This window comes from Syngnathus typhle, linkage group LG2, assembly GCF_033458585.1.
Source record: "Syngnathus typhle isolate RoL2023-S1 ecotype Sweden linkage group LG2, RoL_Styp_1.0, whole genome shotgun sequence".
In the NCBI taxonomy this organism is placed as follows: domain Eukaryota; kingdom Metazoa; phylum Chordata; class Actinopteri; order Syngnathiformes; family Syngnathidae; genus Syngnathus; species Syngnathus typhle.
In genome coordinates this window covers 18156929-18172587 of record NC_083739.1, presented here as the reverse complement: position 1 = coordinate 18172587, position 15659 = coordinate 18156929, and the positions used below count along the sequence as shown (strand labels likewise).

The 15659-nt window shown below is 41.9% G+C and overlaps 1 long non-coding RNA gene across 2 annotated transcripts in view; it reads left to right on the top strand.

Moving 5' to 3' along the window:
- Window positions 1-15659, top strand: part of LOC133150426 (uncharacterized) — a 33961-nt gene that overhangs the window by 12985 nt on the left and 5317 nt on the right. The window contains exon 3 of one of the 2 annotated variants that reach the window (XR_009713767.1): window positions 2602-2775. The exons of the other annotated variant lie outside the window; for it this stretch is intronic. This is a non-coding gene — a long non-coding RNA (uncharacterized LOC133150426). The remainder of the gene's footprint in view (window positions 1-2601; window positions 2776-15659) is intronic. 2 annotated transcript variants of the gene reach the window in all.

The following is a 15659-nucleotide window of genomic DNA, read 5'->3' as shown; positions in this document are numbered from 1 at the left end:
GCATCACCTGAGAGAGTGACTTGGTAAGTGCTGTTGTTGTGGCTAGCATGAGCGTCAATAATGGAGATTAATTAGGCTTACTGAGGATCCGCGGGTGGGTTCTAAACTCAAGTTAAACAAAAAATACAACAAATCACAACGTGAAATAAGTATTTATTCTGTCATGACATCATGACATGACAAACATTGCTGTTTGTTTGAGGAATTTGTACCCCTTGTGTTGATGCTGTCTGGTGAATAGATGTGGGTTGGGGTGGGGCAAGCGGGTCTGATGGGAAATAAAGTGAAACGAGCCAAGCCATCAGAAAAGAGGAGAAACAAGCACAAAATGTAGGTGTGAAGACAGATATATTCTTTATGACGAGAGATTGGCGGATGTTTTTTTTTTCTTTAGCATCGACACTGTTTGAAACAACACAAACCTGCTGCATTGTTGGATCAGCAAAACACAAGAATCCGTATTTTAAATGTGCACGTCATTCAGTCATCGGACAGCTAATCAGCTGAGACATCAATAAGCTACTGCTCTTTGAACGCCAAGGATCATGATCATCTGATGCAAGTTTGTCCCCATTCTCAATGCTCAGTGACCATCATGCCACCAAAGATTGATTACAGACCTATAAGATCCTAATCAGGGCAACAAAGTGGTTTTGTTTTTATTTCAACCAACCCGCAAGTCATGAGCCCACTAATAATGTGACTGTGCAGTATCCACGTCCAGTTTGACTAAACAAAACATGATCAGCTCAGTATTTTACGCATCTAATACTTTTCCTGACAAAATCCCATTGGAAGCCATCTTAGAATTGGTTTTGACAAAAATGAAAAAAATCACTAAAGAGAATGAGAGAAAGAGAATGTAGAAGTGTGTTCAAAATTAGATATACTGTATAAACTATAATAATGATGTTTTTTGATTAAGATGTAATTCATTTGAAAAAGACAGAATATGACAAACTAACCAAATAGTATTTTGATGCAAAAAAATACCATATTGTGACATAATACGAGTGAATGAATGGCTTATTTTCCTGAGGTTGTTTCACAATGTATCCCCCACAATTAATCACCCCTCGTTGTGCTATGTAGATCTGTCCTTTCTTTCTGCATCACAATGTGATGATTTGTCAACAAATTACAGTGCAAAGTGTAAAAGTGAAATGTGAGTCATGGCCACTCTCTTACAATTGAGCTTCTTCATACACAAAGGTGCAAGTTGACATCTTCAGTGACACAAATATTTACTTTTGAGAAATGTACGATGGGTTTTGAGAAAGAAAATGGATTTTCCAGGGGGACCGTGATGTTCTGCTATTGCTATGAACTATGTTGAGAAATGCAGAGAGAGAAAATTGTAATTCTGTTCTGAGAAATTAACCAAAGTGACTAAAGGAAATCATGACAAAAATAAAAAACAAACAAAATCATTAAACTATATTCACAATTACCGTATTTTCCGGACTATAAGGCGCACCGGACTATAAGGTGCACCTTCAATGAATGGCCCATTTTAAAGCTTTGTCCTTATATAAGGCGCACCATGAATGCATCATGTCAGATTTTGAATCCAAATCAAATCATTCTCCAATTTATCTCTTCTATTTCAATTTCAGACGCAACAAATCACTTTCTAATCACAAAATAATGATCCATAGTCTTTTTGATTCATGATTCATAGTCTTCAGCAGGCTACTTATGATTGATTTCATGACACAATGCTTCGGGCCAGTTTAAATTTAGGAATTTGGTCCATATATAAGGCGCACCGGACTATAAGGCGCACTGTCGGCTTTTGAGAAAATATTTGGTTTTTAGGTGCGCCTTATAGTCCGAAAAATACGGTATTTACTGTGGTAAGTGGTACATGTTGCCATGTATCATTAGAATTACCCTTAAAATTAAATAATGTGAAAAAATAATCACACAAATGCAATGTCCATATAAGATTATGCTCTTTGCTTAATTTCCACTATTTGATGCCAAGCCACACATCTAACCAGCAGCCAACTTGATGACTACAACAAACTAAAATGTTCAAAATTGCATTGTGCAAATTTGTTCGAGTGCCTTGAGTCGCCATCAGTCATATTCTGCGTGGGCTCAAATGTACTGAAGGAGGCACTGTTGTACATGTTGAGGTCATGTAACCCAGCAAAGATAAGATGCCTTCAAAATGACATTGATCTATCTTAAAAAAAAAAAAGTCAGTACTGACCATTTAAATACGGTTAGGGTCAGAAGTAGAGAATAAACTGGAAAAATAGCTCACAGTGCCTATTTTTGCACACAATGAAGAACGTGATCCACTAATCCACTGCCACAGGTGCACAAATACCTATGTAAGCAGAGTTAATACTGATAAAGACTCCTGAAGAAGAAAAAAGGAACAGGGAAAGCATTCCCACACTCGTCTGTTTTGTTTCTCCCCGCCAAAATGTAAAGCTGGCAATCAAGCCATGAATGACGTGTGCTTGCGTGTGTGTGCGTGTGTGTGTGTGTGTGTGTGTGTATGTGCACGCGCTCGTGTGTGTGTTTGTGAGTCAGAGAGACTCGTGTAACTCGCATGGTGGTAAGGCTTTTTGTTTAACCCTCATTCAGAAAGCGGCCGGTGCGGTGGCAAGCCCCTCCCTGAGGCAGCACTGGTTCCCAGGTGGGAGAGAGCAGACAAGGGAGGAGAGTTCTCACCACGCTCCCTAACCGTTCTCACAGCACTTGATTGGTGGAACATTGCGTCATGGCTGAAACGCGACACTGTTGCAGCCGTCTAGGCAGGTACATTCGTCCGTAGGTCCTGGGGAGCGTGTCTGACGATGTGCCGTGATACTCGAGGACAAACAAAAGGAGGATGAGGTGGAGGGTTGATGGGCAGGTTTGACTTAACTTTGTCATGTCTTCAGACTCATAAGGTATTTAACATGACGTGTAGTTCTCAACACATTTGTTAGTGTTCGTCAGCTGCTCCACCAACTTGACTGCAGGTGTTCATAACCGGCCATTTTTTTTAGACTTCCGCTTTGTGGTTTTGTTTTGTTTTTCGCTCACTATCTTGGGTGTAAGTGTTCATATGTGATTGCAACACGCTTCTCAATTGGGAAAAAGATCGATGATTCTTTCGGATTCCAAAAACAATCATTTAACCGGCGGGATGGGTGACAGAAGCAATGTCTAAAACACAGCAAGTAGTGACTAGCATCTCGTGTACAGACCTCCATGGCCAATCCATAGTTTGGGCTCATGTGTGCAGTGATCACTTTTTTCGCATAACCTTTAAATTTGTAAATTATATAAAACATTATTGTTCATGTAGACTTACAAAAACTAATTATATTAGATAATACTAAACTAAAGTAAATAATACTGCCCTAAACTCCACTATAGTAACGAGTACCTAAAATTCTGTGTGCCTTATCCTCGAGTAGGTGCAGGAAAGATTGTCACAACATAAATTCTCCACGTCCAGACCACACTCTCTTATCCACAGAGACAGCTTCTTCTGGTTGTTAGTACAGCCGCCAACAAGTTCCCAAGAAGTCACATTGAAATGCTACAGGGGCTTATAACAGAAGGAAACAAAATCTTGACTTAGACCTCATAAATTTGCAATGTGAACATCCTGTGCAAAGTGTATGAAAACTTTTCATACACCTTCATACACATACAGCCCACAGTCAAATCCTACTAACTGTGAGGTGTCAGTTTCAGAAAGAAAAGCAGCACATTAAAGCAGTTTCAAGGTCTCGATCAAATGTACAAGATCAAATAAAAGGACGACTATGGCTACATTTGACTAGGAACAAACTCAACCACATTAAAGCCAAACGTCTTTTTCTAGCCTTTAGAAAGATGCTAGGACAGTTTTGGGTGAAAGGTTCAAAAAGTCAGCCATGCATTATCGCCGAATGGATAACAGGTGGTAGACCAAGATATGCGCGTACTTGTGCACCTGCACACGAGAACTCTTAGACTGCTTCCCCAAGTCGCTCTTATCACGTCAACACGTCCTGACAGCTGAGTTCCTGCAATTGGTTTACAGTCACGCCAGCTATATAATAATTTAACGGTCAGCATGTATCCCTTTCCTTAATTTCAATGCTGTTCTGTTCAGCTGCAAACATTTTAACAAAAAGTCTATTCAGATAATTCCAATGTCATCCATTTCAGCTCCAAAAGGGTTGCATTTAATCTGAGTATTACTAAAACATGATATAGTGAACTAATATCTATTATACTGATTTATTTTTTTCTTAAAATCTGCTTGGTCATGACGTCATCACAGCGGCCATTTCTCAACAGAAGCAGACCCAAGCATAGAACAGTTGCGTTCCCGTGCAATGGATGAGATACAACTTTTCTTGAATGTAAGCACTTAGAAGTTCTGAAATACTTTACAGGACTTTTTCGGCTAGAAGGCTGACTGATGAGATCATAGATGGAAAAGCGGTTTCGAGACAATGATGTCTTGACATCATTGCACTTGGGCAAGCAACCATTGCTTGTATGCAAATGTGCTTACAGTTCTCTGTTTATTTTGTATTTCTTTCAAACCGCAAGCCATGTGCACAATTACTCCACATTATAGTGGAAAAGACTTCCGTTTCTTATTTTTTTGGGCTCTTGAATTAGGATGTTTTTAATCAGCAATATTCACAAAGAAAATTCTTTGAACTAACATGTGATAGACAGCCAGTTAAAACGGAAATTATTCCAGGAAGTGAGCTAATAATTTTTCAAATTCAACTCTCATTACTGTACTGGAAAAAGCTGAAGACATTTTGAATGGTGTGGCGAATTGACGACTCAAGTCATTTAGAAACATAACAATAATGTATTCAAATTATTTAACCATGTCTGACCGCACAATCGACTCAGCTTGCAGACATTTAAAGTCTAAAAATAATATATACCTGCATGCGAGTGATTCATTGGACACGCGTGTGTCACACGGGCTGCCCTTCCCTGTTAGTATGCATCGGTCTGCATGCGAGGCAGCCTGCCGGCAGTGTGCCTGACGGGTGGAACCACGTGTGGTGTGTGTGTGCGCGCGTGTGCGTGCGTACATGCAGCTGCTGACGGGACCAGTCCCTATCAGGCCCACACATCTTTGGCGCTGTCTGTGTTGATACTCTGCCTGAGGGCGAACGAGTGTGCAGAGGTTGAGGAGAGCAGCAGTTTCCCACGGCTGCTGCTCTCCGCCTCGGCCCTGCCTCTGCATTCTTGGGCTGCCAGCGCTCTGTAAATGTTTGGACAGCCTTGAACAAATAACACACCTTGAAAGGCACAAGCACAAGCCCTCTCGCACTCTCTGCACACCCCTTCTCTTCATCTGCCTTCGTAAGCGCACACGGCTGGCTCACACACCCTCCACCCACCCCAGCCCGCAAACTACCTCCCTCGTGGCCACCCGCCATCCGACTGCCACTCTAACTTTCCCAGCGTCACGCTCATGCACAAGACTTGTTCGTGCCGTGCACTCGCTTATACAAACAGGTACACACCTGTGCACATAAATACACAGAGAGTTGGTGCTTCTGAAGAACTACTATACCCAACATAACACACTTTATAGCAGATGTCTTAGTTCCATTCAAGAAAGCAGTGTTATGCAAACCATAGCAGTTGCAATGCAAATATTGCACAGAGCTTGACAAGAGCACGAAATAATAATAATAATATTTGGATTACAGGCAAAAAGTCAGAGAGTTGCAAAGGATGTTGCAGTTAGGTAATTTCAAAAAGTGAAATGCTCTGATGATACTTTCTTACATTCAGTTTGGCGTCCCACCACGGATGGTACTCACCACATTACTTTTTTTGAAAAAAATGATAAACATTTTTTTGTTGATGGGAAATGAAGCTTCAAAATTGATTTGGAAACCACTTGTATTTTCTAGATGGCACTAGTAGTTTAACGAAAGAGGGGTACTCACCCCAAATCAACTTTTTTTTGCTGATTAACGGAGTATGGCCATGCACAGAGGCTAAATCAGAATGATTTCCTCCCCAGTCAGACACGTGCACGCTGATGATGTCTGGCAGCAGCTGGAGAAACTTCCATTGCAGTCCCCAAGCAGCAGCCAGTCAACAGCAGCTCTGTTTTCATTGTTGGGGGCCCTGGACGTGCATATTTCTCTAATTTGACTTTTCTGCTCAGCGCTTTTTGCAGCTGTGATGACATTTGGGTGTCGCCCCCTTGTTTCTCACGGTCTTCTGCCAGCGCCACTCCAGCCACTGGTCGTCTGCCAAGGCTGAGGTCTGTGTGTCAGCCCTTACTTTTGCTGTGCATACGCACTCGTGAAGAGGGTGCTTTAAATAAATTTAAAAAAACAAAAAGAAAAACTCTTCCTGCCAGTAGAGTTGACCTCAGTGGGCTTTTCCAAACTTACTCAAAAGAACAGACTGAGTGTCTTGGAGGAGGGAGGGGTTGTCCAATTTTGGGCAATTTTGCTTTTAGAAAAAACAATTAATTTAGCGAAGCAACCACTACAACATAATTAAAGGAGATCGGCTTGCTGACTTCAGTTCTATTATTACATCACGGAAACACTTGTGATGATCATAGAATATTAATTATTGCAGTATTAAGAATTGTGTGGAAGGTGCTGGGTCCATGTTGGGATTAAGTTTTTAAAAGGCGAATAAACCTAAAAACATCAAACAATAGTAAATCAGAGCTATTTCGCCCTGAGGCCAATCCACGCGTGATATGTTGCAATCACGTTGCAATCCCGCAATCACATTGGGCAGACATCATGGTCTTATTCCGTGGTTGGGGAACACCAGTTAAGAGGGAAGTGAGCAGTCATTTCTCTCAGGGGGGCTGATACCGATAATGGCATTGGAGCATGTCTGCTTGTTGTCAGCTGTCCCCCGCACACACCCCAGCCGGAAACCGCGGCTCAGCTGCTTCCCATTACACCAAGAATGTATCCTGGGGTCAGATGCCAGGAGTGTGCGCTGGCACATTAATAACGGAGTGACCGCATAGTCCTGGGCCGCTTGTGCGTTATTAACGGGGTGAACCTGAGTCCTTCCCATGCTCCACTTATCACTCCTCCCTACTAGTTTGACAGCAGCTGCTCCACTCTCAGATTCCCCGAGTTGGGGCGTGTGCCATCACGTGTTTGTCTGCACTGTTAGGGTGGAGAGTTAATGGGGTCACCGGCTGATAAATTTGTCAGCAACGTTAATCCGTGTCTCATTTGTTCTTTCCATTTTCCATTGTAGAAAATTAATGGCAAATGGAAAGAACAAATGATATTGAGAACGAATTATATCAGAATAAATGATTTTATGATATAGGTTTTGGCTCAGATAAAAAAAATCTGAATAAAAAGAGGCTGTAGGACTGAAGTAGTTTGATAAAGGATCACATGACTCAGACATTTGCTAATAATGATTGATGTGTATATATATATATATATATATATAATTATTTTTCATCTTAATCACTCAAATATTAGGACTTGTAGGAGGCGGCTTGATTAAAGCCACTCGTGGTGCTCAGTGATCTACACAGTGTGTTACAAGCACAAGGCTGGTGGTTGGCTGATTTTACATCCCTACTCAACCCATTGAGGCGCTAAGCGCCCGGGCAGATCATTTTGGCCCTAATAGTATGGCCTGACAACAAAACAACCCAAAAGGTACTTGAGGAAGTTTTTTGAGCCCGGTACTAATTGCAACACTGGACAAAAATACAAAATAAAACCAGCCCATACTTAATTGGCTTCTTTTCTCTTCCTATATACGACCATTCAATCATACGATGGAAGCAAACAAAACCCACACTCTCTCCTTGACCTGAACCACTCGGAAGGTCACCTTACAACTGTAGATGGATAGCCTATATAGCAAAGAATCCTTGGACCCACTGTGATAAAAACACAATGACGCATCATAGTAAACCGTGAATGCAATTCAGTTGACAATTTGTTCATATTTACAATATGTACATACAAACAACATATTTTACACCAGTAGTACTCAATGACAGTAAAGCAAAAATTGAGAATTCTGTTCACTCGTGTATAAGAATGCTGTTTCATGTGCCAAGCACAAAGCACAGATAATAAAACAATGTCACAAAGGGACATGACCTATCCAATTAAGGGCAGGTACTTCCACAGGTGGGAACTCCCGAACAAACTAAAACTAAAATATATTGGTGGAGTAAACAAACGGGAAAAGTGAGAATTGTCTTTTGATTTTTCTCCGCAAATTTAGAAGGTTATGCAGCTCAATCACTCGTTGGACGTTAACAAATTCCATTCACAGAAAGGCCAAGGAGAGGATCTGTTTGCTACGTGTTTGTGTGTTTGTATGTGTGTCGGGACCACATTGTGGCCACCGTGTAGGACCCTCTCTCTTTTCACCCACCTCCCCCCGCATTGCTGCTTCTAATCTCTGACCCTCATCAATAAGACGCATTCAGAGTCCATCAAACAGATGAGCTACTGCACAGGCAGCCACGCACCACTGGGGGGGAGAACCATGGGAAACGCTCTCTTAATTGTCCCGCCCGAGCTTTTTTAAAGAACATTAAGCAGCATTATCTGAGCATGAGCTTTTCATGGTGGAGCTTCCTTCTAGAGAGGGCTGCAGCAGTCCACTCAGCCGACAGGCCATTAAAGCTGACAGGTCTTTGTGAAGAACACACACACGCAGACACAAGCTCCCAGGAAAGTGCAGCCAGCGAAACCATGCTTCAAAAACAAAAAAGGGAGGCTGGGGGTTAACTGAACAGGTTAGCTGGTCATTTGTCTGGTTTGTATCAAGCCCACCTCGCAGCTGGGCTTACCGCCATAGTCTCAGAGCCATTAAGGGGTATTTAGTCCCGTTGTATACTGTTGGACATAACTCTGGCAGTTCACACTTGCAACAGGCACAACATTGCATCAGTGGCATCATGTGATCTGTTGGGAAAGTAGAATCTTCCATATGAATTTTCACAAAAGCTGCATGATAAAAGGTGATGCAAAAAACAATAATGCTGATCTGGTATCATCACTTGACCTATATTTTTCCGCCTGAAAGTAATTTCAAAATAAAACATTTAAAAATAAGTATTTGTTCATCTCAGACCCCCATCGAAAACGGATGAATGATTTTTACATGAATATTTAGGTGTAGGTGTCCTCTGCAAGTGTTTTAACTCACAATCTTGTCTTGTCTATCTAAACTTGTCCATCTAAACTATCTTTGATCAACAACTACCGTATTTATCGCACCAAAAGGCGCACTGGATTATAAGGCGCACCCTCAATGAATTTTTTATTTTAGAAATTATTTCATATATAGTAGGGCACACCGGATTAAAAGGCGCATAAAATAGAAGCTATACTGCAACAAACTGAGGTTGACTAGGGTTGCGGTATGGATCCACTAGCCAATAACCAATGAGCCCTCTGTGAACAATCGCGTTTCTCAAACAATCTCCTATAAAATGATCAGAACTGACTAAAGTTCGATCTAACACTGGTACTGCTTACCTATGTTTCCCTTCCATATTGATCCGTAAATTTACTCAAAACATTAACAGAGCAGCCTATTTTGACATGAAATAGCCTTGTGCGTATACCAGCTATTATTATAGCATTAGCCACCCGCAAACTCCCATGAGCCTCAGCTCGCAGACCCCCATGAGCCTCAGCAAAGTGTAAACAATCGCGTTTCTCAAACGATCTCCTATAAAATGATCGGAACTGACTAAAGTTCGATCTAACACATTGGTACTGCTTACCTATGTTTCCCTTCCATATCAATCCGTAAATTTACTCGAAACATTAACGGAGCAGCCTATTTTGAAATGAATTAGCCTCGCGGGTACAACAGCTATTCGGTGACGCCCCCTGACTACAGTTGCCGTAATGTTGGGAAGCGATGCGACCTTGTCATATACTAGTCGTACTAAAACGTACTGAAACATTTTGGCAGAGCACTGTGTACAACCAGTATGGATCAAGAAAATTTATCAATTTATCTATATACAAGGCGCTCTGCATTATAAGACGCACTGTGTTTTTTGAGTAAAATGTAAGTTTTTAAGTGCGCCTAATAGTGCGGAAAATACGGTACTTAAAATCTGCTTCCTGTTTTGACTCTAAGATTCGGATTACAGCTGGAAATTCACTACGAATGGATAGTCTTGGTCAATAGTAAAGCAAGAGGAAACCCCTTAATTTGCCTGTAAATTTAACAGATTTAACTCGACGTGACTCTCATTCTCATCTCGTCAGCTTAAACACATAGGCAGTGTCTTAAAGACGTTTACTCGCAGATGTGTGTTGGACTGCTCTTTCGCAAGACAATTTCTTCCTTCATTTCACTCATTATGTGTGAAAACCGCTCCCTCTGACCTTGTGACATCATTACTCACAAACATGGACAAATGTGCTGCCCTTATTGAGCCTTGCAAACGGCATATGTTGCATAGAATGGGCCCGCTATTAATCAAAAGCAGTTAGGCGCTTCGGGATGAGAGGGACCCGCCTCCTCATCCGAGCATTTCATTTAGTTCCCATCAACCCAAAGGATGTGGATTCATTGCCTCATCGTTTTTGTGCTATTAAAAAAAAAAGCCATGGGTAGTAAGTGCAGGTTTGTGCATTTGAGTGTCCGAGACGTAAAAGGCATATGCGTGCGCCTGGACGGTCTGGAATAGGCGGGGCCTTCTTGTCGGCGACACAAAGGCGTTGCTTTGCAATCAGCTCGGTGTAAAATCGCCGCTCTGTGGTCCACACAAAGGGGCACAAAAGCAGGGGGCTGGTGGCTGGGGCGGAATGGCGGCAACACAGCTGTGAGCAGAGCCGACACATCTCGCCTCAATATGGGCCCTCCTCACATCTGTAGCAGCTTGGCCCCTGCTTCCGCTCAGCCCCGCACACAATGGAGGCCCTCGGCAGACTCCTTTTGTTGCAAACTTTATTCAGAGTCCCTTTTTAGCCTCAATCTTAAATATTTCATTAGACCTCCTTCGCCGAGCTCCCTTCCTTTCATTGGCATTTTCAAGAGCGGTGCACTTTACCCCCACTTTGCTTGAAGTGACGCCCCCAAGGGCAACGATGCTTTCTTCCTAAAATGTTTATAACGGGATGTTATACAAAAACAAGCACTACTTTAAATGTCTATCACAGAATATGGGTCGTGGGAATTGTCGATTACGTGGGGCCTCTTTTGAGAATACCTTGGAAAGATTTAATCAGTCAATGGAAACTTGCTATATTCTGCAAGAATCGCTGCTTATGCTTTTGGTCATTATGCTTAGAGACACGTTTATTTTACAGAGCGATAACCGCTCATACCTGTAGATGATATTTAGCTGAATTCGACACATTATATGCTGACTGGCGACAACAGTCTGTTCAATCTAATGAGATCTACTCAGTTCTAACTGCTTTAACCCGCCAGATGTGACCATTTCACCAGAACTGCAATAATGTTACTTTGTCATTTTGAGTGTGAGCGTGTGTGTGTGTGTGTTAAACTCCATAGTTGTCAAGTTCAATCAATATTTTAAAGTTTCTAAAACAATTACCCTCACAAATTTAAAAATACTTTGCAATGAGTTCATTTGACCTGCAACATATGATTCAGTATTGTGGTTGTAGTTTTTCCCACTAGTGTAGATGCATTATTATTATTATTATTATTATATAATTAAAGACAAAACACTTGAGCAAGTACTAATGCTGCCGTGGCCGGTTAGTATTAATCTATATTGAAATGCAAATCTATTCATGACATAAGGTCACATGAGCAACATTGAGTGTCATGATGAAGTGTTAAACCACAAGCTGCTCCCTTGTATGGGAGGGCCACACATAAGTGGCAAGTAGAAAACACTCTCATCTAAATATTAAACACTTCTTAATAACTTTTCAGGTTCTGGCACAACTTCTGTCACCGTGCAGAAAAAGATCTAAAAAGTATTTGTCTTTATGCTAAGCTTGATTGGCCTGAATCACAAAGAGAAGCTTTTGTTGAAACGGGAGACGGAGGGGGTAGATTTATCCAACACTTGGAGAGAGCCTTATGAATAATTCAGTGTTATCATTCAACTCCATGCACGATTATTATGTTTTTCTTCTGGTTTCACACGTGAGGGATCTCAAGAAGATGGGGGCGTGGGTGGCTATCGTGCAGGGGGCACTTAAAGGGAAGTAGTGGAGCCACAAGGACAAAACAAGAAAGGCTGCTGTGCACCGGCTATGCTGTCAGCTTGATAAATTTAATGTGTCACCAATTAGAAACTCGTTGCCATTCTTTAATTCAGCACAGGCCTTGTTAACTGCGCCCCAGCAGGGAGGATGCGAGCTGAGCTACGGCCTGTGCGAGCGAGGAGCCCCTCCATAAAGGAGGCTCTGCTTTCCCATCCTTTTAAAATCACCACCCTTCCCTTTGGTATGTAAATAAGACATTCGTCCGGCAGCACGTTTCCAATAGAAAAAAATGACCATCAATGTCTGATTTTTTTTTTCTTTTTTTTTTTTTCCCCCACAGAAAACAAAGAATTCTATAGTTTCCGATTTTTATTCAAAAACAACCTTTTTGGGCCTTTCTTTTTGAGCATTCTCATGGTAATTGTGTTGACTCAACTTTGGGCAATGTGACTATACAAGGCATATGAACCCTAGCAGGAGTCCATTAGAGAAATACCATTTAGCGAGCTGTTTCTGTGAGAAAGTCAAATGTTTGAGGCGCTTTTTTTGTGCTGCTCGAGACGAGGGTCCTTGGAAGAGCAGCGGGAGGCCTTTTGGGAGCTTGGGTGAAACTAAAGGCCTCATCGCTCTGAGATACTTCACAGCTGAAGTCACAAGTGTTGAAAACGCAGAAAGACAGCTTTTCTCAAACAATATCTATTTTCTTGTCAGCCGTGACTGCTTTGCTATTTAGCAGCTGTGACACAGGCTAAGTATGTGGCGAACAAGGCTGTCACTGAAGGCGTGTTGAATAGCATTACTGACTTTTGTGTACAACTCCAAAAATTGTCGGATTCCGAGACTATAATCTTCAGATAGAAATGTGCAAAAATGACCTCCATGTAAATACTAGTCTTTGAAAATAAAAGTTTTTGCGACAATCACAAGAAAAAAAAATCCTTTTTTTTTTTTAAAGACAAAATTATGGATGGATGGATGGATGGATGGATGGATGGATGGATGGATGGATGGATGGATGGATGGATGGATGGATGGATGGATGGATGTTGTATTTCTAGCAGTGTCAATGAAAACAGAACACTTATAATTACGTATTATACAGATCTTGTCTTGGATCTCATTATAGCTACTTTACGGCTATTAGTTAAAAATACTGAGGCATTTTCTTTCGCTTGCTTGCACTGTGTCGGTAAACTGAAAGGAGGCAGCTGTGGGGGACACCTCACTGTGCTAATTTAACAGTTTGACTTCCTTCATTCCATTGCTGGAACTCTCTTGAAAGTCAAGAGCTGGTCATTAGAGATTTTTTTTCTTTCCCTCTTCTTTCTGTTTGCTATGGACAGGAGTCTCCTCTAATGCTATTGCCCTTTTCCATTTATCCACATGGCCTGTAAATGGAGGTGCTACAAGGGGACGCCTAGGTGCTGTCACTATATAACGCCACCTCCCTAACCCTGAGGGTCAGGAGCAGATTGACACCCTAACCCACAGCCCTGATCCTCCTTCAGCCTCTTTAGAGGTGCACCCGGCCGTCAGTAATATGGCCCGCGCTTTATTCATTTGGAGATCAGCCGAGCTGAAAAGATAAGCTGTGAATAATTGGAGCCCAAAGACCACGGAGAATCTGATGGGATATTTGAGTCTTTAACTTTTTCTCGCCCTCTCTTCTTCCCTTTATGCTCCTCCTGAAGGCAAAGGACAGGCCTTGTTAGGCTCAGGCAACCAGATGGGCTAAAGAGGAGTGGGATGATCTGTGGGGCCTTTTAGGAGAGGGCTGACACTGGCTCTAGAGACCTGTCACTCACATACGAGCTGCTCAATGTGGAGCTTAATGCATCCTCCACAGCCACCAGTGGACAAGCGGCAGCTCTGTGCGGACACCAGACCTCCAGACAGTGTGCACTCCCTCCTGCCTTCCTTTCACTCTTTTTCATGGCCTCTGTCATTTGGCCTGAGTCCAAGACAGCATTTTTTATTTTATTTTTATTTTTTTAATTTAACCTTTATTTACCCAAGCAAACAATTAAGAACACGTTCTTATTTACGACTGCGGCTTGACAATTTAGGCTGAAAAATAAAACAACCACTTGAATAATAAAATCTAGTTTCCCTCAAAAGTGTCAAGAAAAGTACAATACACCAACATTTTTATTTAAAAATTAAATGTTCCTTTGGTGTCAGGTTTGACTGGATCTGGAGTTTTACTGGAAATGCATATTTCCATTTTTCCAAAATGTCACTTCCATCTTCTATATGTTAACTACCGCAAAATATGTTGATATGGTGATTGATATGGTGCATTTTATGTCAGAATTTTGTCAGTGCTGCTAAGATGGTCAGTCGGATATTGTTTTGTTGTATAGGGCTATTGTAGGGTATGGAGTGAAGCAGTATAACATTCATCTAGCTATCCATCAATTTATAATCCATCTAGCCGTCCATCCATCCGTCCATCCATCCATCCATCCATCCATCCATCCATCCATCCATCCATCCATCCATCCATCCATCCATCCATCCATCCATCCATCCAACCAGCACGACTTCAAACCTAAAGCTGATGGGACAGCTTAATGATGTTGCTGCTCATAGCTCTGCAGATTGTTGATGATTTGCTGAAGAGCACGTGAACAATGCCAAAGAAGCAGATATCTTACCAAAACCAATACAAATTTCCATATCTATATTCTATATTTTGCTCCACATTTTTATTTACAAATTATCGTTTCAAAAGGAGCAAGAAACCTGATGATCCGGTCTGCAGCGCACTTCTAAAAATGGATAAATCCTCAGGGGAACTGTCAAAAAACATACATGCACACCCAATACTCAATCTTTACTTTCATGGTCTTCTGAAACAAACTGAAAAGGTCTCAGATAGGAAGGTTCCTCACCAGAAATGTTGACATGGATATAGATTTCAAGGGCAAACAACCGATGCCCCCACTCCCCCCCCTTTACAGTGACAGTACATTAATTGAGCAGTCAAATCCTTCTGGGAGGGGTGAGCCATGTACTGAAAAGAAAGCTTCATGTAAATGACAGTTTGCTCTTCTGGCTGCGGTTGTTAATCACCCCAGTGTCAAATTAGCTGAACTGCTCTGCATGGAAGAACGCAGCGGGTTGGCCTTGTTAGCTGCACTGTGCAAAAAAAAAAAAAAAACTAGCAATAGAGAGGCAGATGCTTACTGGTACTGTCGGGTCACAGGTCATCTTGGGCTTGAGCCAGTACAAAGCTCACGCTGCGCCTGGTCTGCACACAACAGAAACATTTTTACTGTACCGAAAATGTGTGTAGCTTCCCGAGGACGGTATGCACACACGTCCTGTCGCAAGACTACTCTCATACTCACACACTTGGCGCAACAACAAACAAAATGTGCAACAATGCAGCAGTTGTTTGTCCCAGTAGGACTCTCTGTTGTGAAACCGAATCCAACCCTCTTAATGAGTGATCATGTTTGAGGGGTGTGTTTAGTTGCTAAATGGCTGCTAATT